The sequence below is a fragment of the Macrobrachium nipponense genome, chromosome 6 (genome assembly GCF_015104395.2).
Source record: "Macrobrachium nipponense isolate FS-2020 chromosome 6, ASM1510439v2, whole genome shotgun sequence".
NCBI classification, from domain to species: Eukaryota; Metazoa; Arthropoda; class Malacostraca; order Decapoda; family Palaemonidae; genus Macrobrachium; species Macrobrachium nipponense.
The window spans coordinates 29,516,562-29,540,843 of record NC_061108.1 but is presented as its reverse complement, the minus strand read 5'-3'; the positions used below and the strand labels follow the sequence as shown (position 1 = coordinate 29,540,843).

The window sequence follows — 24,282 nt, the reverse complement described above, 5'->3', positions numbered from 1 at the left end:
CTCGGATCAAGGTTGGGGCGCACACCTGGGCTCCGAAGCCGCTTCGGGCCTTTGGTTAGAGGAGGAGAGGAGCATGTCAATAAATTGGAGGGAACTGAGGGCAGTGTACCTAGGCCTTCTTTCATTTCAGGAACAACTGTTTGGAGTCGGTTGTCGCGATCTTTGTCGACAACACCACAGCAGTCTCGTACTTGAGAAACCAAGGCGGCACACAGTCGGATCTTCTCACTCAAGAAGCCCGATCAATCCTGTGTTGGGCAAAGAAACAGGGGATTACGTTGGTCCCTCAGTTTATCCTGGCCATCACAACGTTTTAGCAGACGCCTTGTCGAGACCGAACGAAGTTCAAGGGTCGGAGTGGACACTTTGCCAGGAAGTCTTCGACAGCCTCAGGAAGAAATGGCCTGTCACAGTCGATCTGTTTGCCACCCCACTGAATTTTCGTGCCAGATATTCTTCGCCCTTTACCAGACTCCTCAGAGTGCCGGGACAGACTCTCTTTTGCAGGGACTGGGAGGGACTTCAAGCCTATGCTTTGTTTTTCCTCCGTTCTCTCTGGTGAGGTCAGTCCTCAACAAAGTGAGGGCAACCAAGCGTCTGGATCTCACCTTGATCGCCCCCTTCTGGCCACAGAAGGAGTGGTTTCCCGACCTTCTGGAAGCACTGGTGGAACCCCCCATTCGCCTGCCAGAGAGACCAGATCTTCTCAAACAACCCCATTTTCATCGGTTCCATCAGAGGCTCCACATGCTTCATTCTTCATGCCTGGAGACTGTCAGGAGGTTCTCCAAGCACGAAGGGTTCTCCTCCAGAGTGGCGCGACAGTTGGCTCTTGCCAGGCGGCAATCAACCAGAGTAAATTATCAGGCTAAATGGTCGGTTTTACAGACGTTGGTGTAAGTCTCAAGGACATTCAATTTCTAGACCTTCCTTACCGAAAGTAGCGGAGTTTTTAGTTCATTTACATCATGACAGGGCCCTGTCACCTTCGTGCATTAAGGGTTATAGGTCTATGCTTTCCTATGTTTTTAAGGCAAGGCTTCCTGAGATCTCTTCATCTTATGTCATTAGAGAAATTTTTTACTTCGATCTTTTCCCTATCTCGACCCAGGCCGCAGTGTTCGCCTCCGACATGGGACGTTAACAAAGTCCTTCAAGCCTTAAGGTTCCCTCCGTTTGAGCCTCTGAATTCTGCCAAATTTAGGGACCTCTCTTCTAAGACACTCTTCCTTGTCTCACTGGCTACAGCCAAGAGGGTGGGTGAACTGCAAGCACTCTCTTTTCTGGTTGCCAGATCTGGACAAGACATGATTTTGTTATACCTTCCTGAATTTGTCGCAAAGACTGAATCGTCTGATAATCCCATTCCCAGGTCTTTTGTACTGAAGTCGCTGGTCGACTTTGTTGGTAATTTAAATGAGGAATTAGTTCTTTGCCCTGTTAGGGCGCTCTCATGTTATTTACGCCGCACGAAGGACATTCAGGGTCGTCCCCGTCATCTGTTTGTTTCACCCCGAAATGTCAAGAGACCTATTTCAAAGAATGGTGTATCCTTTTTTCTCAGAGATCTGATCGTTAAAACTGGTGGTTCGGCTGCTGGGGAAGACCAGACGCCGAGAGCACACAGTATTAGAGCAGTTGCTACATCAGTAGCTTTTATGAAGAACGTCTCAGTCGCCAAGGTGCTTGAGGCGGCGACTTGGCGTTCTAATTCTGTTTTTGCCTCTTTTTACTTGAGGGATATTTCTCTAGTTCTAGGCGACCTTCGTTCTTTGGGCCCGTTGGTGATGGCAGGACAGGTCGTCAGATAGGAGAATTAGGTAGTCTTCCTGTTTACGTTTGGTTGCTACCTGTATATTATTCATTAATTTTTGTTTTGTTGTATATATTTTTTGTTTTTGTATTATAACCCATGGCAGTTTTTGACGTAGTTATAATGGGAATTAGGCAGTTTGGTATTTAGGTGTTTTTGATGACAAGGACTGACTGCTTGGCAACTCATGCTGCTTCCATTTTCAGTGTGAAATGGTTCCAGCCACTGGGTTGTCAGCACTGGCGACTACGCTTCTCCCAGAGGTCGATGCTGACCTAGGACTAGCCACTGGTTCGCTTGTCCTGACGACTCCTGCTTCTTCCACTGTCCTGGACAGGGAATTAGTTGATGGATCGTCTGCTGTCATCTGGTGACTCGCTCACCATCTACTTTTTGTCTCACCTGTCTTCTCGGAGTCAGACACTCGTGTGAGATCAGGCGACATTTAGTAGCCCTGAGTTTCTTGTTGACGAAGTCGGTTGCGTTGATTCACCCCCGATGATCGTGTAACATGAGACCAGGTTGGACTGTCAGGCATTCGTCCTTCGGGACTGAATCGCCTTTTTGCTCCGCGCTCCTTTTCTTGGCACCAAGAAAGCTCGAGTTAGGAGTTGCTCATGAGCCGATTCGTTGCTGGCGACTTCGGGTTGCGTTGATACACCCCCAAGGTTTGCTTAGCTTTGAATCGCCCAGACAGTCAGACACTCATCCTTTAGGGAAAGAATAGTGCTTGATAGTCTTCAGGGTGCAGCCTTGCTGTCCGCAATTCGTCTGACTGGTCACCTGGTCGGTCACCTGACTTTAGTACAGACGGACTGACTATGCACTTACTCCTTGTCCTGTGCTACCGCAGTTGGTGGCATTATGGTAGGAGACTTTGAGTTGTTAGTATCTTTGACCTTGGGTTGAGTTTTGACTGCCTATGATATATATTTCTTTGTTTGTTTTCTCCTATTCTGTCCGAAGGGGAAATTGTATTCAGATTCCCTCCTCCTTTTCAATGTGGTTAATCGGGCTAGATAAATTATATTAAGGTAATGTTTATTAATATGGAATTTTTATTCTAAAATTAATATTAATAATACTTACCTGTATAATTTATCTAGTCCCACCCATCCTACCCCACGATCTGCCTATCACAACTGATTTGAGGGAAGGTTTTCGTATCTGTCAACGACAGTGTTGCCAACTGGCGGACAGAATAGGAGGTAACAGGGTTGCCAATGTGGTAAATTTTGGTGTGGTTTTTGGGGATTTAGGGCTAGATAAATTATACAGGTAAGTATTATTAATATTAATTTTAGAATAAAAATTCCATTTTCATTATAACATTTGTCATAAAAGATGTATAAAATCGTATGTAACCGCAATGACGTCACGCCAGCTGACTTGAGACTGAACGAGGGAGCGTTGATATGTTGAGGAGAGAAGGAGAAGAGAGAGTTAAAATATTACTGTATGTATGTACAAGCAATAATAATTCACATAAAAAGGGAATTTCCTAATAAATTTAACGTAATGATAGAATATGAAAGCAATTAAATGCAATACAGAAAAAAAAAAAAAAGTCTTAATTGAGCCAAGTGTTTGGTACACCGAGTGAGACGGTCTAGTTGAACAATATTAACAAAATAGTAAATGAAAGAACAAAGCTTTTCACAATAAAATTGAGCACAAATGATTAACAAAATCATTCGTCATTGCAGTGATACACAGCAACTTGCGGTAGAGGGAAGGAGTGTTTATATTTTTGAGGAATAAATGAATGAATGATTTTAAGTTATCGTGCGTCGGGGTATTGTTGAGGAGAGTAGAGCTAGTAAAATTTTTACTATATTGTATAATATGTACGTAAAAGCAGTACCAATTCACATAAAAAAATAAAATGTTATTTTACAACAAATGTAACATAATGATAAAATATGAAAACAATCAAATGCAATACAGAAAAAAAGAAAAAAAAAGTCTTAATTGAGCCAGTGTTTGTGTGCCGAGTGAGACGGTCTAGTTGAACAATATTAATACAATAGTAAATGAAAGAACAAAGCTTATCACAATAGAATTTATTACAAATGATTAACAAAATCATTTGTCATTGCAGTGATACACAGCAACTTGAGGTAGAGGGAGGGAGCGTTTATATTTTTGAGGAATAATGAATGAATGATTTTAAGTTATCGTGCATCGTGCTATTGTTGAGGAGAGAAGAGACAGTAAATTCTTTACTATAATGTACGTAAAAGCAGTACCAATTCACATGAAAAATAAAATGTTATTTCACAATAAATTTAACAATGATAAAATATGAAAAAAAAAAACAATAAAAAAAAGCTTGCTCGACTCAGTGTTTGGTCAGTGTTTGGTGGGCGCTGATGAGAGAGAGAGAGACGACGAGAGACTGAGAGGGAGAGAGAGAGAGAGACGAGAGAGAGACGAGAGAGAGAGGAGGAGAGAAGAAAGAGAGAGAGAGAGAGAGTTACAAGGAGTTACAAGGATTAGGATGTCTCAAAGACTTGTTAGTCCATCTGAGGAGACATCTTGTGCTCACTTATCTGTAGGAGCAGGTTTTACTGTGCATTCACAAGGTCCTAATGATTTTGTCTAGCTTTCTTTTAAACTCTTCCACACTGTTGCTGTTTACAAATTCTGGTGGTAGTTTATTCCACGTGTCACATATCTCGTATGTAAAGAAGTTCCCACAATGGGATGTGTTGTATCTCTTCAGTTCTAGTTTCCATTCATTATTACTTGTCTGGTTTTCGTTGAATGTAAATAGGTTACTGTCTATTTTTGTTATGCCTTTCAGTATTTTAAATGTTTCTATTAGTTGTCCTTGCAATTGTCGTGTCTAAGCCATACATGTTCAGGCTCTCTAGTTGTCTTCAGTAACCTATTTGCCTGATGGATGGAATTAACTTTGTGGCTCTTGCTTGTACTCCTTCTAATCTATTTATGTCTTTTCTTAGTGTTTGTGACCAAAACTGTACTGCATATTCAAGATTGGGTCTAACTATTGATGTGTAGAGCTGCAGCACCGTTTCCTTATTTCTGTATTTGAACTGCCTCTTTATGTATCCCACTAGTTTCTGTGCCCTCTTTTCTGCTTTTATGGACTGTTTTGTGGATTTTAAGTCCTTGGTAATAATGACTCCAAGGTCCTCTTCTTGTTTTTACGCTTCCCTATCTACTATTATTTCTTATAGCTATCATTACATACTTTTGATATTCCCAAGCAGCATGGGGGTTATTTGTTCCTATTTTTAACACTTTACTTTTATCTACGTTGAAAGGCATTCGCCATTTTTTTTACCACTCTCCTATTTTCATTAGATCATTTCTTAAACTTTCCACTGCATGTGGGTCTGCTGCATTTACACCTAGTTTGGTGACATCTGAAAATTTGGCTATCTTGCTAGTTAATCCTATATCAATGTCATTAACCCTTAAACGCCGATTGGACGTATTAAACATCAACGAAAATTGTCTGTTGGGTGCCGAATTGATGTACGAAATGTTGATGCAAAAAAGTTTTTTTAAAAATTTGAGGAAAATAGTTACAGGCCTACTTGGCGGAAACTTTTGAATCACGCACCTTGAGGGATGCCTAGAGTTCACGGATCAAGCTGTTGTTTTGCTTACAGTCTTTACCCAGGCGCGCAAGCACGAATTTCTTTCTTCTCGCACTAAAAAGCATCAGCAATATATCTCGGAAATTATTTCGTCACTTTGACATAATTTTTGCACCATTTTATATTAGCCGTTACATAGAGTTTTATATATGAAAATGTGCGCAATTTCATGTAAAATACAACAAAAAAACAACTCATGGTTGTAGCTTTTATCAGTTTTGAAATATTTTCATATAAATAACAATAAGTGCCAAAATTTCAACCTTCAGTCAACTTTGACTCTACTGAAATGGTAGAAAAATGCAATTATAAGCTAAAACTCTTATATTCTAGTAATATTCAATCATTTACCTTCATTTTACAACAAATTGGAAGTCTCTAGCACAATATTTTGATTTATGGTGAATTTATGAAAAAAACTTTTTCCTTACGTCCTTTCGGCAACTCTTCCGAAAAAATCGGAAATTTTTTCATCCGATTGTCGTAATGTTAGCACAGTTTTATATTAGCCGTTACATAAATAAAGTATATATGATGTGCGCAATTTCATGTAGAATACATCTAAAAACAACCCATGGTTGTAGCTTTTATTAGTTTTGAAATATTTTCATATAAATAACAATAAGTGCCAAAATTTCAACCTTTGGTCAACTTTGACTCGACCGAAATGGTCTAAAATCGCAATTGTAAGCTAAAACTCTTACATTCTAGTAATATTCAATCATTTACCTTAATTTTGCAACAAACAGGAAGTCTCTAGCACAATATTTCGGTTTATGGTGAATTTTAGAAAAAACTTTTTCCAACGTCCACGCGGTAACTGCCGAAAAATCAGAAATTTTTTCGTTCGATTGTCGTAATGTTTGCACAGTTTTATATTAGCCGTTACATAAAGTGTTACATATGAAAATGTGTGCAATTTCATGTAGAACACATCTAAAAGCAACCCATGGTTGTAGCTTTTATCAGTTTTGAAATATTTTCATATAAATAACGATAAGTGCCAAAATATCAACCTTCGGTCAACTTTGACTCAACGGAAATGGTTGAAAAATGCAGTTGTAAGCTAAAACTCTTACATTCTGGTAATATTCAATCATTTACCTTTATTTTGCAATAAATTGGAAGTTTCTAGCACAATATTTCGATTTATGGTGAATTTATGAAAAAAAACTTTTTCCTTACATCCGCGCAGTAACTCTTCCGAAAAAAAATCAGCAATTTTTTCGTCCGATTGCCGTTATGTTTGCACTGTTTTATATTAGCTGTTACATAAAGTTTTATGTATTAAAATAACCGCAATTTCATGTAGAATACAACAAAAAAACAACCCATGGTTGTAGCTTTTATCAGTTTTGAAATATTTTCATATAAATAACGATAAGTGCCAAAATTTCAACCTTCGGTCAACTTTGACTTGACCGAAATGGTAAAAAAACGCAATTGTAAGCTAAAACTATTACATTCTAGTCAGAGCGGAAACTCTTCCGAAAAAATCATAAATTTTTTCGTCTGATTGTTGTAATGTTTGCACCATTTTATATTAGCCGTTACATAAAGTTTTATATATGAAAATGTGCGTAATTTCATGTAGAATACAACTAAAAACAACCCATGGTTGTAGCTTTTATTAGTTTTGAAATATTTTCATATAAATAACGATAAATAGAAAAAATTCGACCTTTGGTCAAATTTAACTCGACCGAAATGGTAGAAAACTGCAATTGTAAGCTACAACACTTAAAGTCTAGTAATATTCAATCAATTACCTTCATTTTGCAACAAACGGGAAGCTTCTAGCACCATATTTCGATTTATGGTGAATTTTTGAAAATGCTTTTTTTTACGTCCACACGTCACGAATTCATGCATCATATTGTGATAATATCTTCTCTGTGTTGCTTTGATCGTTTTACAATTTGTTTTATACCAAAATCATTGCAATTTAGTGTACAATACAATGAAAAAATAATTAACTCATTAGCTTTAACTGTTTTGCTCACAGCGCAATTATATATGAAATTTTTTTTCGCTCTGTCATATATTCCAATATTTATATATGATAATGATATTTTTTTTCATTTCTGATGGTTGCATACTAAACTTCAGGCAATGACGAAAAAAGGAGCCAAAAATGAACTCTTAGTCTTGAAAATTAAGCGTGCTGCGATTTTTTGAAAAAAACTTTTTTTCCGCTTTGGCGCTCACTCGCGAACGCCGCCTGCATACGGGAGACACTTTCGGAAGTACCGGCTCAGAGGTTAAGGGTTAATGTAAATTAAAAACAAGAGAGGGCCAAGGACAGAACCCTGGGGGGGAACTCCACTTATTACATCTGCCCATTCCGATTCTTCACCATTTATTAAGAAAGAAGAGAGAGAGAGAGAGAGAGAGAGAAGAGAGAAGAGATAGAGAGAGAGAGAAACAACTCTGTTTTTTCCCACTGAGTTATCAGCTGATCTGGGATGATTAATTGTCCATTTCTTTCACTTGCACTTGATCTACCCAAATCACTTATTTTTGTTACGGTAAAATACAAATCTAGTGACAATTGCTTTTTACGGTTTTTTACTACTGTTGTAAAAGTAACTCAGCTCTGTAATAAACAAACTGGCTCCACTTTCAGCTTCTGCGTGCCTTCGATTGTTGGTTGAAACAACTTCCTTGTGAAAAGTTATTTTATCTCTTTCCTTTTCGTGCATGCTTGACTTAATACTTATTTGTATGCAAAATCCTCATGCTTGTTTTAAAAGTCTGCCGTTTGCCAACAGTAAGTTGATGTATTGTGGCATAATTAATCTCTTTTGTGCACTTGAGATCCAAGTGTAAACACACTGATTACTCTCTCTCTCTCTCTCTCTCTCTGTCTCTCTCTCTCTCTCTCTCTCCTCTCTCTCTCTCTCTCTCTCGTCTCTCTCCTTCTCCCTCTCCCTCTCCTCTCTCTCTCTCTCTCTCTCTCTCTCTGACACACAATCAGACACACACACACTATTGATTCCTTTGATTAACTTTGTACCAAATATGTGAATAAAACTGATTTTGTTATCAACCTTTGCATACTGCAACCAGTGTGGTTTGCTCAAAGGGTTCCCGTCCTTCCTCCCTCCATCCCCCAGCTGCCTGGCGCCATTTTTACCAAACAGTTACCTAAGTTCTTTTGACCGACTGACAGGTGATTGCATGTGTGGAAGAGTAACCAACAATTTTATGACAGTTCGTCGCTGGATTTCGTCTAGGAAGGGTCTCATCCGTTCTGACTAGAATATGAAGAAACTATGTATAGGCCTAATTAATTTCAATTTTAGACCATACAGTGCTATTTGTAGATCGTTATGAGTCCAGATCATATGATAAATAAAAACTGTTTCCATGTGATACAGTAATACCTCAATCTTATGTGATTAAAGTTGTGTGAATTCATTGTAGCACAAACTTTTCATTGGAACCTAACTAATTATCATATGTGAGTATTTCACAGACACACAAACAAGTATTTAAAGAAATAACCTTTCCATTTCTCTCTCTCTCTCTCTCTCTCTCTCTCTCTCTCTATCTCTCTCTCTCGTCGTCTTTTCTTCCGTCTCTCATCCGTCTCCATCTCTCTCTATTCGATCCTTCAACTCTCTCCTCGCCTTCGTCCCTCTCACTCCACTCTCTCTCTCTCGGTCTCTCCCTCGTCTCTCTCTCTCTCTCTCTCTCTCCTCTCTCTCTGAGGTGAGAGAATTTTTATAATACCTTTTGAAAAGTGATTACTGTAGGTGATGGTTTTGTCTTTACCCCAGTTGTTCATTATTTTGCACCTTAAGAATAAGATTACATGTTTGACTATTTTCAATGAGCTTTACCCTCCAGTTTTGCCTCCTTTGACTGTCTTTAGGTTTGTGTTTACTACTTGTTTTGCATACCGTCTAATAACAAGTTTGATTCACAGGCCTTGATAGCTATTAATCTACCTTTTTGAACCAGTAGTGGATGTCTTGCATAGTGATGAAGAAAATTCCTATAAATCTTAAGTAGATGTATATATATGTATGAAATGGAACATAGAATGGTAAGGGCCTTAATATTAATTGTATTTGATTGATTTTTAGAATTAATATATACATGATATAATAAATTTGCAAAAGGTTTCAGGTTTTGTTCATGAGAAAGTTGAAATTTTAAAAATAGTTTTATATTATATGAATATTTTAAATTTGGTATTTTTAATTTTGTGTATGTGTTGATGTATTTTTGTGAATTTGAAATTAATTCAAATAGATTGTGGTAGGATTGTTATTTCCATTTAGTGATTAACTTATTTTTGCTATAAGTTAAATGTACAAACATGTAAGATCTTCCACATTAAAACAGATTTACTCAAAGTTTACAAAACTGATTTGTGGAGTGATTGGTGCATTTATCAGTAAACACACACACACACACACACACATATCAGTTTATTTTTATGTTTGTTAGTTTTATTTGTTTTTTTTGTACTCATCTTTAACAAGCAGTGTCTTTTTCATACAAGGTACCTTGGTTTGAGTTTGGGATAGTAAGTGTCTCTGGTGTCTGGAATTTTTGCTTCAACCCTTTCATATTGGTACATATACTCTTGTTTTTTTTCCATCTGTCCATCCACCTGTGGTGTTTGCGCATGGTAACAGTGCATCCCAGGCTTTAAATAGTTACGATATGTGTAAGTTTTATGTACATAAAAGGATATCTGGGTGTACATTTGCAACTGAAAAGTGTTTTAATAATTTACTGTAAGCGAATTACACCGTTAATATTCAAAATAGGATATTGTTATTATTGTTGAATGCAAGCTGCCATTTCGGTGTGGCAAATGAAACAGCCAGATGCATTGGTGGGAAAATTGCTTCTCTTGCTGTTCACTACGGCAAATGTCAACCGTATTGGACCACACCTCTGCTACTGAGCTATGTGTTACTTCATTACACGTAAGTATATCAGTATACATATACTTTTAATTTTTGTAAAGTGCATTTTTGTACATGAACTTCCCTGTCAGATATATACTTAGCTATAGTCTCCGACGTTCCCGACAGAATTTCAAATCTTGCGGCACACGCGACAGGTAGGTCAGGTGGTCTACCTTACCCGCCGCTGGGTGGCGGGTGTACGAACCAATCCCCCTTGCTTGTCAGATTTTTCTCTGTCGCGGGAACGATAACAACTGTTGTCGGTTCCTCTCGATAGTTTTTCGATTCTCGCTTGCCTGGAGTTAATTTGGACTTCTTTTGGTGACGTATTCGCTCTGTTTGGCTTGGCATACGCTAATTGTGGACCGTTTTGATTTTGATTTGGATTTTCTTTAACAATGTCTGACCTAGATTCAGTAGCTAAAATTTCTGTTTTGTTTAGGGTTTGTGTGATTGAAGGATGTAAGGTGAGGTTGCCGAAAGCTTCGGTTGACCCTCACACTGTATGCATGAAATGCAGGGGGAATGAATGTTCTTTTGCTAACCCTTGTAGTGAATGTAAGGTGTTGAATGAAGAAGAATATAAGGCTCTCTCTTCTTATGTTAGGAAGTTGGAACGTGATAGAGTACGTAAGGCTTCCTCTAGAAGTTCTAGTAGGTCTAGAATGAGTGAGTTGGATGTGGATCCTAATACTAATGTAGAAGTAGAACCTTCTCTCCAAGTTGCAGCCCCTGCTCCCCGCACCGAAGCCGAAGATTCGTCTTCGGAGGCGGTGGCTTTAAGAGCCACGATTCTATCTATGGATCAGAAGATTCGTCAGTTGGAAGGTAAGGAGTGTTAGTGATCAGTGCAGTGTCCCCAGTGTTGTGGAGGGTGCGTCTGACCGGCTCCTTAGTGCCTCTAGGCCTAGACCTCTTCCAGACTCCCAGTTCCAGTGGAGTAGGAAAGTCGAAAGCCGCAAGAGGGCTAGGGAGAACCCCCACTGGTCAGGCGTCCCCTCGGCAGATCCTGAAGTATGCTCCCAGGCTGCCTCGGATTGCTACAAGAAGGAGCTCCTACGCCAATGCCTCTCCTCTTCGTCGTCTCCCTCTCCGAAGAGAGGTTGGAACTCCCCGGATGCGTCGCGCCCATTGAAGAGGGCTTGGAAGGCTCCCTGCAGTCCTTTGGCTTCTAGTCCGGAGGTTTCCCCGGAAGAATCGTCGTTGGAGGCGAAGAAACCCAAGAGATCCTGCGATTGTTCTTCTTCTCGCGCCCCTCGTTCTGCGCCTGGTTCTGAGGAAGAACAGCAAGATTCTCCTACTAGAGTACTTGCGGGACTTCAAGCTCAGATCACGGCGCTGGCAGACTCTCTATCCTTTAGATCACGCAGGAAGAAAGACGTTTCTCTTCCGATCAAGAGATCTAGGCGCCGCTCTTCAGAGGATCGTTCTCCACATTTTAGGCGGTCTCCTTCATATGGGGAGTTTTCGATGAAGGTAGGGGCTCACATGAGCGCCCCCGCTCTCCTGGCTCTCTTTCTGCTTCAAGGCGCCAAACATCGGTCGGATGCTCTATGGAGAAAGAAGTTTTTTCTCCAGATTGGATTCCCGCTTCCGGTAAGCGCTCTGCGCCTGCACATCACGCTATTTCTTCGACTCCCTAGCTGTGGGGACTTTCTCCTCAGACAGCCTCAAGAACCTAGAAGGCGCCCTTCTACAAGTAGGCGTTCTTCTTCCGGATGTCGCTCTCCTCGAGTTTCGGATAGACATTTTTCTCCTGATCGTGACTTCTCTCCCTACAGACGTCAAGAGTCTGGTAGGAGCCGTCCAGCTGTTAGCTGCTCCCCGCAAGGCAGGTGCCAAGAGCCTACTGCACGTCGATCTCCTAGTAGGCGCTCGTCGCTTTTAAGGCGTCCTACTCCTGATTATTCTTCTCGGGGCAGACAACAAAAGTCTTTCAAGTGCCCTTCTCCGTGTAGGCGCTCTCCCTCTTCTAGACGCACTACTCCTGACCGTTCGTCTCTTGGTAGGCACCAAGAACCTCGCAAGCGCCCTTCTCCAGATAGGCGCTCGTTAGCTTTGAAGCGCCCTTCTCCTGATTGTTATCCACTTGTCAGAGGTCAAGAGTCTCGCAAGCAGCCTTCTCCTAGCAGGCGCATTTCTCCTTCCAGTCGAACTTCCGTTGATCGTGCTCAACTGGACAAGAATAGAGAGCCGCGCAAGCGCTCTGCTCCCGATAGGCGCTCTTCTCCTGGCAGCCGCTCGCCTCAGGATAGGCGCACAGAGTCTGGTAGGCGCTCGCCTCCTCGTAAGCGTCCTGTGGATGTATCCAGGTCTTCTCGGGGTAGGAGCCCTACCTTTCCTTCAGCTGAGATTCCGTCTACCTCGAAGAGGGAGTCTCATTGTAGACAATCCAGATCTTCTCATCGTTCTCCGGTGGATTTGAGCTCTTCTTCGAGAGGGCGCTCTCCAACCTCTCGCTCAGCTTGTACTGGGACCCCTTCGTCACCTAAGGATCTTCCGCGCTCTCCTCGACAAGACGTACTAGACGGTTCTGATGAGGAACCGAACACTTCTGCTGCTGTTGTCTTTTACAAGAAGCTTACCAGAGCGCTCTGGCAAGGATTGGGGGATTCCCTCTACTCCTAGGCTCCTCCTTCTCCTCACTCACTTTTTTCAACAGTGAAGACAGCGAAGAGTTCTTCTTGTGTGAGGATGAAGCCGACCCTTTCGATGAAGAAGGCACTGAGGAGTTTTGGTTCATGGATGGCTTCCAAAGAAGAAGCGGGGAAAACGATGTTCGCTTTCCCTCCTTCGAAGTTATCAGGACGCGCTGGTTTCTGGTATGAAACAGGAGAGTCCTTGGGATTGGGTTTACCGTCTTCGGCTGATTCGGATTTTTCGGCGCTGGTAGATTCCACGAGGAGAGCTGCCCTTAACTCTGCAATGACGACTTGGGCAATGAATGAAGTAGACCACATGCTGAAAGGCATGTTCAGAGTGCTGGAGGTCTTTAACTTCCTTGATTGGTCATTGGGAGTCCTGGCCAAGAAGATTGAAGTGCCAGAGTCTTTTTCTCTGGAGGATCTCATGTGTGTTTTGTCTTGTATGGATAAGTCTGTAAGAGACGGAGCGAGTGAAATTGCCTCCCTGTATGGGGCCGGGATCGTGAAGAAGAGGTCCGTATATTGTTCCTTCTTAACGAAGTCTGTCTCCCACGCCCAGAGGTCTTCTTTGCTGTTTGCTCCTCTGTCCGCTCAGTTGTTCCCTAAACATCTAGTTCAGGACATTTCTAGATCGCTTTCGGCTAAAGCCACCCAGGACCTTTTGGCCCAGTCGGCAAGAAAACCTTGCCCTTCCTTCCCTACCAAGGCTAAGAAGGAGAAGTCAAGTGCTCGAGAACCCTTTCGAGGGGCTTCTTCCTCCAGAACCTCTACGTTTAGAGGTCGCAGACCTTCAAGAAGAGGTAAGACTTTCGCCAAGTCGGTCAAAGCCCCCAAATAACTTGCAAGTCCTTCAAACAACGGTGGGCGCCAGACTCTTAGGATTTGCGGAAGTCTGGGCCCAGAAAGGTGCGGATCCTTGGACCCTTTCAATTTTGAGGAGAGGTTACCTCATCCCTTTCGTCACAAGACCTCCCTTGACGACCACCCCAAGGGAGTTGACGGCCAGGTACAGAGACCCCATCATGAATCAAGCTCTCCGGCTTTTACAACCGCCTTTTCCTAGTTCCGAAGTCCTCAGGGGGATGGAGACCGGTGTTGGATGTAAGCGCCCTGAACTTCTTCGTAGAAAAGAAGAAGTTCACGATGGAAACACCTTCATCAGTGCTGGCAGCACTTCGTCCAGGGGACTGGATGGTTTCCTTGGATTTGCAGGACACTTACTTCCACGTACCGATCCATCCTTCCTCGAGGAAGTTTCTCAGATTCATGATGGGGGGGAAAATTTTCAGTTCAGAGCTCTGTGTTTCGGCCTCTCGACGGCCCCTCAAGTGTTCACGGGGATCTTGAGAAACGTAGCTCAATGGCTTCATTTGAAAGGGGTGAGGATATCCATGTACCTCGACGATTGGCTGATAAGGGCCAATTCAGAAGATCGTTGTTTGAAGGACTTGCAAGTAACACTAGAATTGACGAAGGCGTTGGGACTTCTCGTCAATTTCAAGAAGTCGTCGCTAATTCCCGAACAAGAGTGTGTGTATACCTAGGGATACAGATGAACTCTCTGAGTTTTTCGGGCTTTTTACCCTCTCAGGAAAGGATAGCCCGAGGATTCGAGAGAGTAACAACCTTCTTAGGGAAAGAAGTATGCACAGCGAGGGAGTGGATGAGTCTGCTGGGGACGCTCTCCTCGCTGGAGCAATTCGTTTCCCTAGGAAGGTTGCACCTGAGACCGCTCCAATTCTTTCTTCATCGGAATTGGAGTCGTCGTTCTCAGGATTTGACGTTCTCCCTGTCGTTATCCCAGGAAGTCAAGAAACATCTCATATGGTGGACAGATCCCAACCTCTTTGCGAAGGAACTGTCTCTTCAATCCCAGACCCCCAACCTAGTGTTGTTCTCTGACTTGTCGGACACGGGGTGGGGGGCGACTCTGGGAACCAACGAGGTGTCAGGTACCTGGGTGGGGGACTAGGTAGCCTGGCACATCAACAGAAAGGAGTTGATGGCTGTGTGGTTGGCTCTGAAAGCTTTTGAGCCCAAAGTCAGAAGATCGGTAGTGCAGGTCAACGCGGACAACACTACAGCTCTGGCATATATCAGAAAACAGGGGGGGACGCATTCCTTCTCCCTGTACGAGACAGCAAGAGACCTTCTTCTGTGGACAGAAGAAAGGGGAATCAAGCTTCTCACCAGGTTCGTGCAGGGAGAAAGGAATGTAAGAGCAGATCTCCTCAGCAGGAAAGATCAGGTCCTTCCCACAGAGTGGACCCTTCATTTGGATGTATGCCAGAGCCTGTGGAAGTTGTGGGCAGGCCACACATAGAACTCTTTGCCACGTCGAAAAACAAGAGACTGGATCCTTACTGCTCTCCGATATCGGATCCAGAGGCATTAGCAATAGATGCTCTTCTACTAGACTGGAGCGTACTCGACGTCTACGCGTTTCCCCCCTTCCCCCACAAGATCCTGGGGCTAACTATCAAGAAATTTGTAAGAGTCTGATTCAACGAGAATGATCTTTAATCGCTCCCTTTTGGCCGGCCCAAGAATGGTTCACAGAGGTACTGGAATGGTTAGTGGACCCTTCCAGAAATCGCTCCCGCTAAGGAGCGATCTACTCAGACAGCCCCACTTCGACAGGTACCACAAAAATCTCCTCGCTCTCAGTCTGACTGGCTTCAGACTGTCCAAAGTCTGGTCAGAGCGAAAGGCTTTTCAGCAACAGCTGCTAAAGCAATCGCAAGAGCGAGGAGACCTTCCACCTTGCGTGTATACCAGTCAAAGTGGGATGTCTTCAGACGATGGTGCAAGAGGAAGAACATTTCCTCTTCTAGTACCTCTGTGACCCAAATTGCGGATTTCCTAATTTTTCTTAAAGAAGAGTGTCATCTTGTTGTGTCAACTATTAAGGGTACCGCAGTATGTTGGCAGGCGGTATTTCGGCATAGAGGCTAAATATCTCCAATGATAAGGACCTGCATGATCTTATTAGATCATTTGAAACCTTTAAACGTTCTCATGTTGTACCGAACTGGAATCTAGACGTAGTTCTACAATTCCTTGGATCGTCTAGATTCGAACCTCCTGGCTCAGCCTCTTTCAAGGACCTGACGAAGAAGGCTCTCTTCCTTATGGCCCTAGCTACAGCTAAGAGGGTGAGTGAGCTCCAAGCTATTGAGGGCAATGTAGGGTTTAAGGAAGATTCTATGGTGTGTTCGTTTCTTCCAGGGTTTCTTGCAAAAAATGAAAACCCATCACGTCCTTGGGCCAGGAGCTTTGAAGTTCGTGGTTTATCTTTTCTGGTAGGGGAAGAGCCTGAAAGAACTCTTTGCCTTATGAGAATTATGAAGTATTACCTTAAGAAGAAGGAGCAACTTGAGGCTAATCAAGATGTGCTTTGGTGCTCCGTAAAGGACCCCACTCTGCCCATGTCGAAGAATGCTCTTTCCTTCTTCCTAAGAAGTCTTATTACAGAGGCACATGTTGCCTGCAAGGAAGAGCATTTTAAACTACTGAAAGAATTGAAAGCTCACGAGGTGAGAGCCATTGCAACTTCACTTGCATTCAAGAAAAATATGTCTGTGCGGAACTTGATGGAGGCGACTTTTTGGAGATGCCAGTCGGTTTTCGCAAACCACTACCTACGTGATGTAAAAATCACGTATGATAAATGCTTCGCCTTGGGTCCTTTCGTATCGGCGGATTCGGTGCTGGGGCAGGGAGCTGAAACTTATCCTGTTTAAATTTTTGATATGTTACCCTATATTTTGTATTTGTGATTTTGGTTGTCTGAAAGAGGTTGCAGGAGGCACCTCTTTTTGTCGTAGTATTAACCCTTTGTATTTTGGTTAGGTGGTCTGGTGGGTTTTGGCTCCTTGCAGAGGTAGTGGTAAGGATCTGTTATGTAAGCGGACAAGGTCCCTTTAACAGGATCCGACTTGGATTCTACCACAAAAGGGGATCACATATCCCAGTGGTAGATCCGAGAGTCTTTCAGCAACAGGTCACGTCCTAGCTGTAGCTCTCCAGGCAATGCAGACCCAGAGACAGTATCTATGAAGTCTTCATCCTGAAAAGGTGAGAACCAAGGTTTTTATATCCTACAACATTAGTTGTTTCCCTTCTTACCTGTATTTATTTTTCGCTGTCTCTTACCCTCCACCAAGGGGTGCAATCAGCTAAGTATATATCTGACAGGGAAAGTTCACGTACAAAAAAAATGATATTGTTAAACTACAATAAAGTTTTGTACATACTTACCTGGCAGATATATACGATTAATGGCCCACCCAGCCTCCCCTCAGGAGACAGGTGGAAGAGAAAAATCTGACAAGCAAGGGGGATTGGTTCGTACACCCGCCACCCAGCGGCGGGTAAGGTAGACCACCTGACCTACCTGTCGCGTGTGCCGCGAGATTTGAAATTCTGTCGGGAACGTCGGAGACTATAGCTAAGTATATATCTGCCAGGTAAGTATGTACAAAACTTTATTGTAGTTTAACAATATCATTTTAGCCAGATACGATATGACGTAACTTGGTTTAGCATCTGTTTAATGGAATTTGCATCTGGCTGTTCCATTTGCCACCCTTAAAAGGCAGCTTGCATTCAACAATGATAACAATATCCTATTTCGAATATTAACGGTGTAATTCGCATACAGTAAATTATTAAAACACTTTTCAGTTGCAAATGTACACCCAGATATCCTTTTATTTACCTAAAACTTACACAGCGTAACTATTTAAAGCCCTGGACGCATGTTACCATAGCAAACGCCACAGGTAGATGGACAGATGGAAAAAAAACAGAGTATAGTGAATAATTTTAAGAAGAAAATATAAGCTATCTCAGTTTACCCAATTCACAATATGTAAATGCCAAGTGTGAAAACTAGAAGAAAATCACTATTGAAATATAATATCCTTCTAGGACAGCCAAATAGTGCTAGAACTATTGTCCTTCACAGGTGTGTTGGTAATATTGTTTTTCAGTAATATGCTTGTCTAAATTGAGTGCTAGTTTATAATCTTAAGCATTTTTTGTATGGTGTATTTTTTAATGCCCCAGCAATCATTTAAGTGTACATGGGTGAAGAGATCTTTCATTTTAGCAGGGAACCTCTGCCCAAAAGAAAGACCAAGATTCATCATCATCGTCGTCAGTTGCTGGCAGTAGCACGCTTTGTCTCATATGCGATGCATCTGTTACTAAAAGTGATGGTGTGCAAGAGAAAAGGAGTAATGTTGAAGCTAGTGCACCAACTAAATCACATTCCATGGATACTCTAACCACTGTCATGTCAAAAGTAAGTAAACTAATCCATTGTTACACAAAAAATAATTTACTATAGAAATGCAGTATACTAAATTAATTACCAGACAGTGCTTAAGTTTGATGTATTTTATTTTTCACAATTGTAAAACTTTAAAAACTGTTTCTGATTCTTGATTCTAGAACAAAGTGTATGGAATAATTATGTTCTGCTTACTTTTTTGTGCACACTTTTATTTTATCATTGATAGGCCATATGAAAAAATTCATAAGTATTTGTACGCTACATACTCTGTATGTATAGTTTGTGTAGAAAAATAACATTATACGTAGCTGGCTGAAGGGTTTATTTTTAAATATAAATTGGAAACAAAGCAAGACAAGGATAAAGAAATTAGACAGCTTAGTTGGGAGATAGTGAATAGAAATTAATAAGAAGTAAAATACAGAAACTAACAATTTCATAGATATCGGAGACAGTGCTTCATGTCATTTAAAGTGAATAGAGCAGAAGCACTAGGTACAAAGTTCCAGCATGAATACACAATACTGTAAGCTTAATGTAGTCAATGCAGGGGACATAAGAAATATAGAGCACACAACAGAAAAACTAGTAACTGGCTGCAATAAGAAAAAATTTGATGACTGAAATATGGATTAGTTTTATTATGATAAAAATTTTGTAAATCATCAAAGATAAGGATTTCATTATAATAGGTTAAACTTGCTTCAGGCATCATAGATTATAAGATAACTCAGTGGCTGAAGAAAGATGGAAAATATGTAAAAATGGGCTAAGTATATGAAGGATGAAGTGGAGGAATTTAAGTTATAAATTAAGAGGTACTGGAATGATGGAAGCAGTTTTTTGACAACCTTCTGAAGGAAGAGAATGAACTGAACTGGATGATGTAGTCAAAATAGAGGGACCAGTAGAGGACATAACAGTGAAAATGACATGTAGGGCCTTTGGAAAGATGAAAAATGGAATAAGTAATTTAATAAGATCAGCAGGAAAGCTGGTCGTCCATGAGCATACTAGAACATATGGAAATCTGATAAATGATGAGAGAATGCCAGAATGTTGAGAAAAGAACCTTATATTAATCGTATACAAAGGAAAAGAAGATATGCTGCAGTGTGGAAATTACAAAGAAAGCTGATTTCCTACTTGTTCATGATTTAAAAACGGAAGAGGTGCAGGGCGAATAATTAAGAAAAATCGTTGAAATTGATAATTGTCAATTTAATTTCATGCCAGAGGCCAGAGAGATCAACAACAGAGGCAGCCTTTTAAAGTGAAGCCATTAAGGAAAAGTACCACATGAAGAGGACGAGATTATATCACGTATATATGGACCTCAAAAAGCTATTTAACAGAGTACTGATACAAATGCATAATTGAATGGGCACAAGGTCAAAGAGTACTAGAAAAACTAATTTTGCCAATGATGCTACTCTCCTATAACATAAGATCTAGAGTGAAGGAAGTATATGAAATAAATGTTAGCGACCTTCAAGGGTTAATGCGGAGGCCGTTGTTGTATATCTTAGTAATGGAAGAGATTTCAGAGGGGTACAGATAAAGAGACCCCTGGGGGATGATTTATGCAGATAGCCTATTGCTAATAGCAGAATCTGGAAATGAGATTCTGGTAATGTTTAAATGTTGGACGAGTGGAGTGGGAAGGTGAGGACTGAAAATCTGTAAGTACTAAAACAAAGCCTAATGTAAATACTAGAGAGGAAGCACAGAAAAGAGTACTTTGGAAATTAGCCATGTAGCTGTTTTGAGAAAGGTTGGTTGTGAACTGTGTGTTATGCATCAGATTTAACATATGAAGTCAAGAGGTGCTCAGGATCACAAAATATACATGGCATTAAGAATTTTTGGTGCACAGCTATATGAAAGGAAAAGCTGACATTAAAATGCTTATGATGACTGAAGGTATGGTTAGCAAGTTAAGAGTGACTTCTTGATTTCAGCTCTCTCAATTTCTACAGCTTCAAGGATGAATAATAAGATTTCAGTTTTTCAAGATGAATTTTAAGATTTCAGCTGTTTCTAATATAATACTTGTAGATGAATTTCTGCTTGCTTCATTCCAAGTGTGTTCAACTAGTATATATGTAGTACTTGCTGTTTCCTGTGAGATTGCCATTGCATGCTTGGTTTCTGATCTGTACCCCTCCCCAAAAAGTCTTTTGGCTTCATTGGAATCATGTAAAGGCTGAGAATCATCAATTTCATGGTCTCTTATTAAATTTCCATTTGAACAGTATATGAATGACAAGTTTGTGATGAGGCAGATTAAGTTTGCATAAAACATTTTTTTAATATAAACCTATTAGTCTATACTATGACCTGACTGCCTCCTTCCCATCTCATTATCGGTGTGTCACATTCATTCTATGCCGAACGGTCAGTGTCAGCTACTATATTCTGTTTCTTTTGTACACAAGACACACACAAAATTTTTCTGGGGACATTACTACTGTAAATAAGTGCTACATGATTGTTGGGTTTGTATATTGATATAACTTTTACGTTATGAAGGAGTTTGATTTTTATAGTTTATTCAATGTATTTTTCAAATTTAGGTAAGTGTTGGAGAAAAACTTGGTGCTCTACTTGGGATCATTTTGCCTAGAGATATTCTCCATTCCACTGCTATTTGCAGCAAGTGCTTTCACCTTGTTAATGAGTTAGACATGTTGGAGCACCGTCTTGCACATTACAGGTAAGTACAACAATTTTGTAAGCAGTCTTACTGGTTTCCTAATTATCCAAATTTTATTAGGTGGATTTCAGTTTTAAATTATTTGTTTTATAAGGGTTGAGTTGATTGTAGCACTGATATGAACATTTTAATATAGAAATCTTATATTTCTGTGTACAAGATGACCTTTGAATCTTAAAACTTACCCCTAAAAATTGGGGTTATCATATACTACCATTATAAAAATTAAACCTTGAATTTTGAGTGATGTTTATCTGTAGGCTATCTTGGCCTCGTTGTGATAACCACCAACATATGTGAAAAGATTCATGTTATGAAATTAACTGATAACAAAGGTAATAAAACCATTTTTACCTTATATACCATATTATTGGCATATTTGAGGAATAATTCCATATCAGTACGTTAAAATAAATTTATATCTGTTGGAGCCTAGCTGAGAAAATGTAAGCATCGAGTTATGGTTCCACTCAAGCAACTTTATCTTTTGGTAACCTTTCAAAAATTTTAATGGTCGTGTAATTGGGGTAGTAATAACATTTAGGATAACCTAATATTAATTTTCCATCGAAAATTCATTATCATTTTGGTGGTAAAAAACAATTTTTTATTGCATACAACTGATTAGAACAATCTTTACCTCTGTCTCTTTATCTATCCCATCTTCTTGTTGAATAAGTTAAAAAAGTAAGAGAGAATGGTAAAATTATCGTTAGTAAAACTATGCTCGTTGCGTAAACATGCGCAGTCATAAACAACTGGATGAGAAATAGCTATTTTGCTATGAACAACTGAATTGGATAACAACAGCTGTTTTGCTTGCATTTCAACCATTTTATGATAGTAAATAACTACCATATTTTATGTTACAAATGATATTAAGTAGAATAGAACTGATATATTTACATTGCACTACTGTATATATACCCTTATTTGCCATGGAGAAAAGATTGGCAAGAAAATATATTGATAAATTCAAGCTGCAATTTGTAGCTGAAGCTGAAAAAACAATGTTCAAGCTACTAATACTAAATTATTGTGCATCAGCAACATTGATGAAACTCCTCTTAAATTTTGATATGCCGTCAAACTCGACCGTAATAAAAGTGCAGAGAAAAGTATTTCAATCAAAACATATTACTGCTGTTTTAATGGGCATGACTGATGGGACAAATCTTTAAACGGAAATTGATGCCAAAAAAAAATTCTCTTATGGTATCTTTGTCCACATTCACAAAAACCTAAACAATGCAAAAAGTGCATGATGGCTGTGTTTAATGTATACTTACCTGGCAGGTATATATATAGCTATATTCTCTGTTCCACCTGGCAGAAATTTTCAAATCTCGCGGCAAACGCCAGTAACCTATTAGTAGTTCAGGCAACCACCACCCCGTTACCGTGGCGCTAGCGCCAGGAACCGTTCCCACTTGGGCCAGATTTTCTCTGCCAGGCGAACCGGCAACATTGTTGGTGGTTCCCTGCTAGGATTTTCTTCTCGTTGCTGACTTTTCATGGAATTTTTGGTATCGTACTTGGAAACGTTAGCTTGGCATTCGCTTTGGATTGTTCTTGGAAGATGTCTGACACTGGTAGTATGTTTAGAGTTTGTGTGAAAGAGGGGTGTAAGGTAAGGTTGCCGAAGGCTTCGGTCGACCCTCATACTATTTGCAAGAAGGGTAGAGAGAATGTGTGTACTTGGGAGAGTAGGTGTGTTGAGTGTGAGAATTTGTCAGAGAAGGAGTGGAAGATATTTATGAAATATGTTGAAAGGCTTGAGAAAGATCGTGTAAGATCTGTTTCTCGTAGTGAGAGGTCGAATACTTCTAGTAAAAGGAGTGAATGTGTTTCCTCTCCAGCTCCTTCTAATGTAGAGTTGGTAGTTCCTTCTCCCCAGGTATCTCCTGCGCCCGCTGCTGTATCGGAGGAGGCGAACGATACACAGATTGTTAAGGTGTTCGCTGCCCTGGCGTCCATGGGTGACCAAATACAGCGCCTTACGGATAAAGTGAGTGCTTTTGATGTCAGTGAAAGTGTAGTGGAGGGGGCGTCTGATCGTCTCTCTCGTGCTCCTAGACCTAGACCTCTGTCAAGCTCCCAGACCCAAGGGAGAAGGCATGTCGACAGTCAAAGGGAGACGAGAGAGGTTTTGCCACGGTCAGGCGTCCCTTCGGACAGTCTGTTGTAAGATCCCAGGCTGTTGCAGTTCGCCGCAGAAAAGGCGTAACTGGGAAGTGTGCGTCCTCGGATGGTTCAACATCAGAGCGGGAACATCGGTACTCGGTAGTGTCTCGCCCCCTCAAGAGGACGTTAAGGACATCGACCACTCAGGATAGACGTGCTCAAGATCGTGAGGCTTGGAGTAGCCCGGAGGTTATGTCCTCCTCGGACGACGAGGACATGGTTCCGATCAAGAGGAAGAAGATTTTCGATCGAAAGAAGACTCGGTACGGCCCGTACGTTCCTGGATTTCGACAAGAGACTCTCCCCCGTCCTCTTGCTTGACTTCTCCTCTTCTATCTCCTTCGAGTAGAGTTCAAGATCGCTCTCCTCTACGTCCTAGTCCTTCTTGTCTTCCTCCTCCTCCTACGGTTGTTCGTCAGTAAGATAGTACGAAGGATTTCTTAAGGGAAATGCAATCTAAGCTTGCAGTTCTCGTTAGTTCATGGGATGCGCCTTTGCAAGGACCTGCAAGACGTAAGGACGATTTCCTTCCCATTAAGTCTTCCAAGAAGACGGAAGACAAGTGTTCGCTCGCCGAGGATTTAGGACGCACTGGCTATACGAGGACGGGCGATCGCGTAGTGTTTCAGGACGCAGGAAGAAGAGGATTGTTTTGGAAGAAACAGGACGCAAACGTCAGGACGCGGAACCGCTTGTGGACGCAGGACGCAGGCGGCAGGAAGCAGATGTGTCTACGATGGACGCAGGACGCAAACGGCAGCACATCGATACTTCTGTGGTTGCAGAACGCAGACGGCAGGACGCCGAGACTTCGTTGGTGGCAGGACGCAGGCGGCAGGACGTTAATCCGTCAGCAAAGCGTCACAACGATAGTGATCTGCAAGACATTTCTTCAGCAGAAGAAGAATTGGACTTTGTTGAGGAGAAGAATGTGGAACCGTCTTCGGATTACAAGATCCTCACTTCACATCTTCTTTCTATTTTCGAAGGGGAATTTCAACCTACGGCGCCTTTATCTCCCCTGTCTCAGTTTTCCAAGACTAAGACTCCAAAGAAGTCCTCATTTCT

The 24,282-nt window shown here is 41.2% G+C and overlaps 1 pseudogene; it reads left to right on the top strand.

Moving 5' to 3' along the window:
• LOC135216824 (zinc finger protein 184-like) overlaps positions 1-24,282 on the top strand; it is a 60,101-nt pseudogene that overhangs the window by 10,899 nt on the left and 24,920 nt on the right.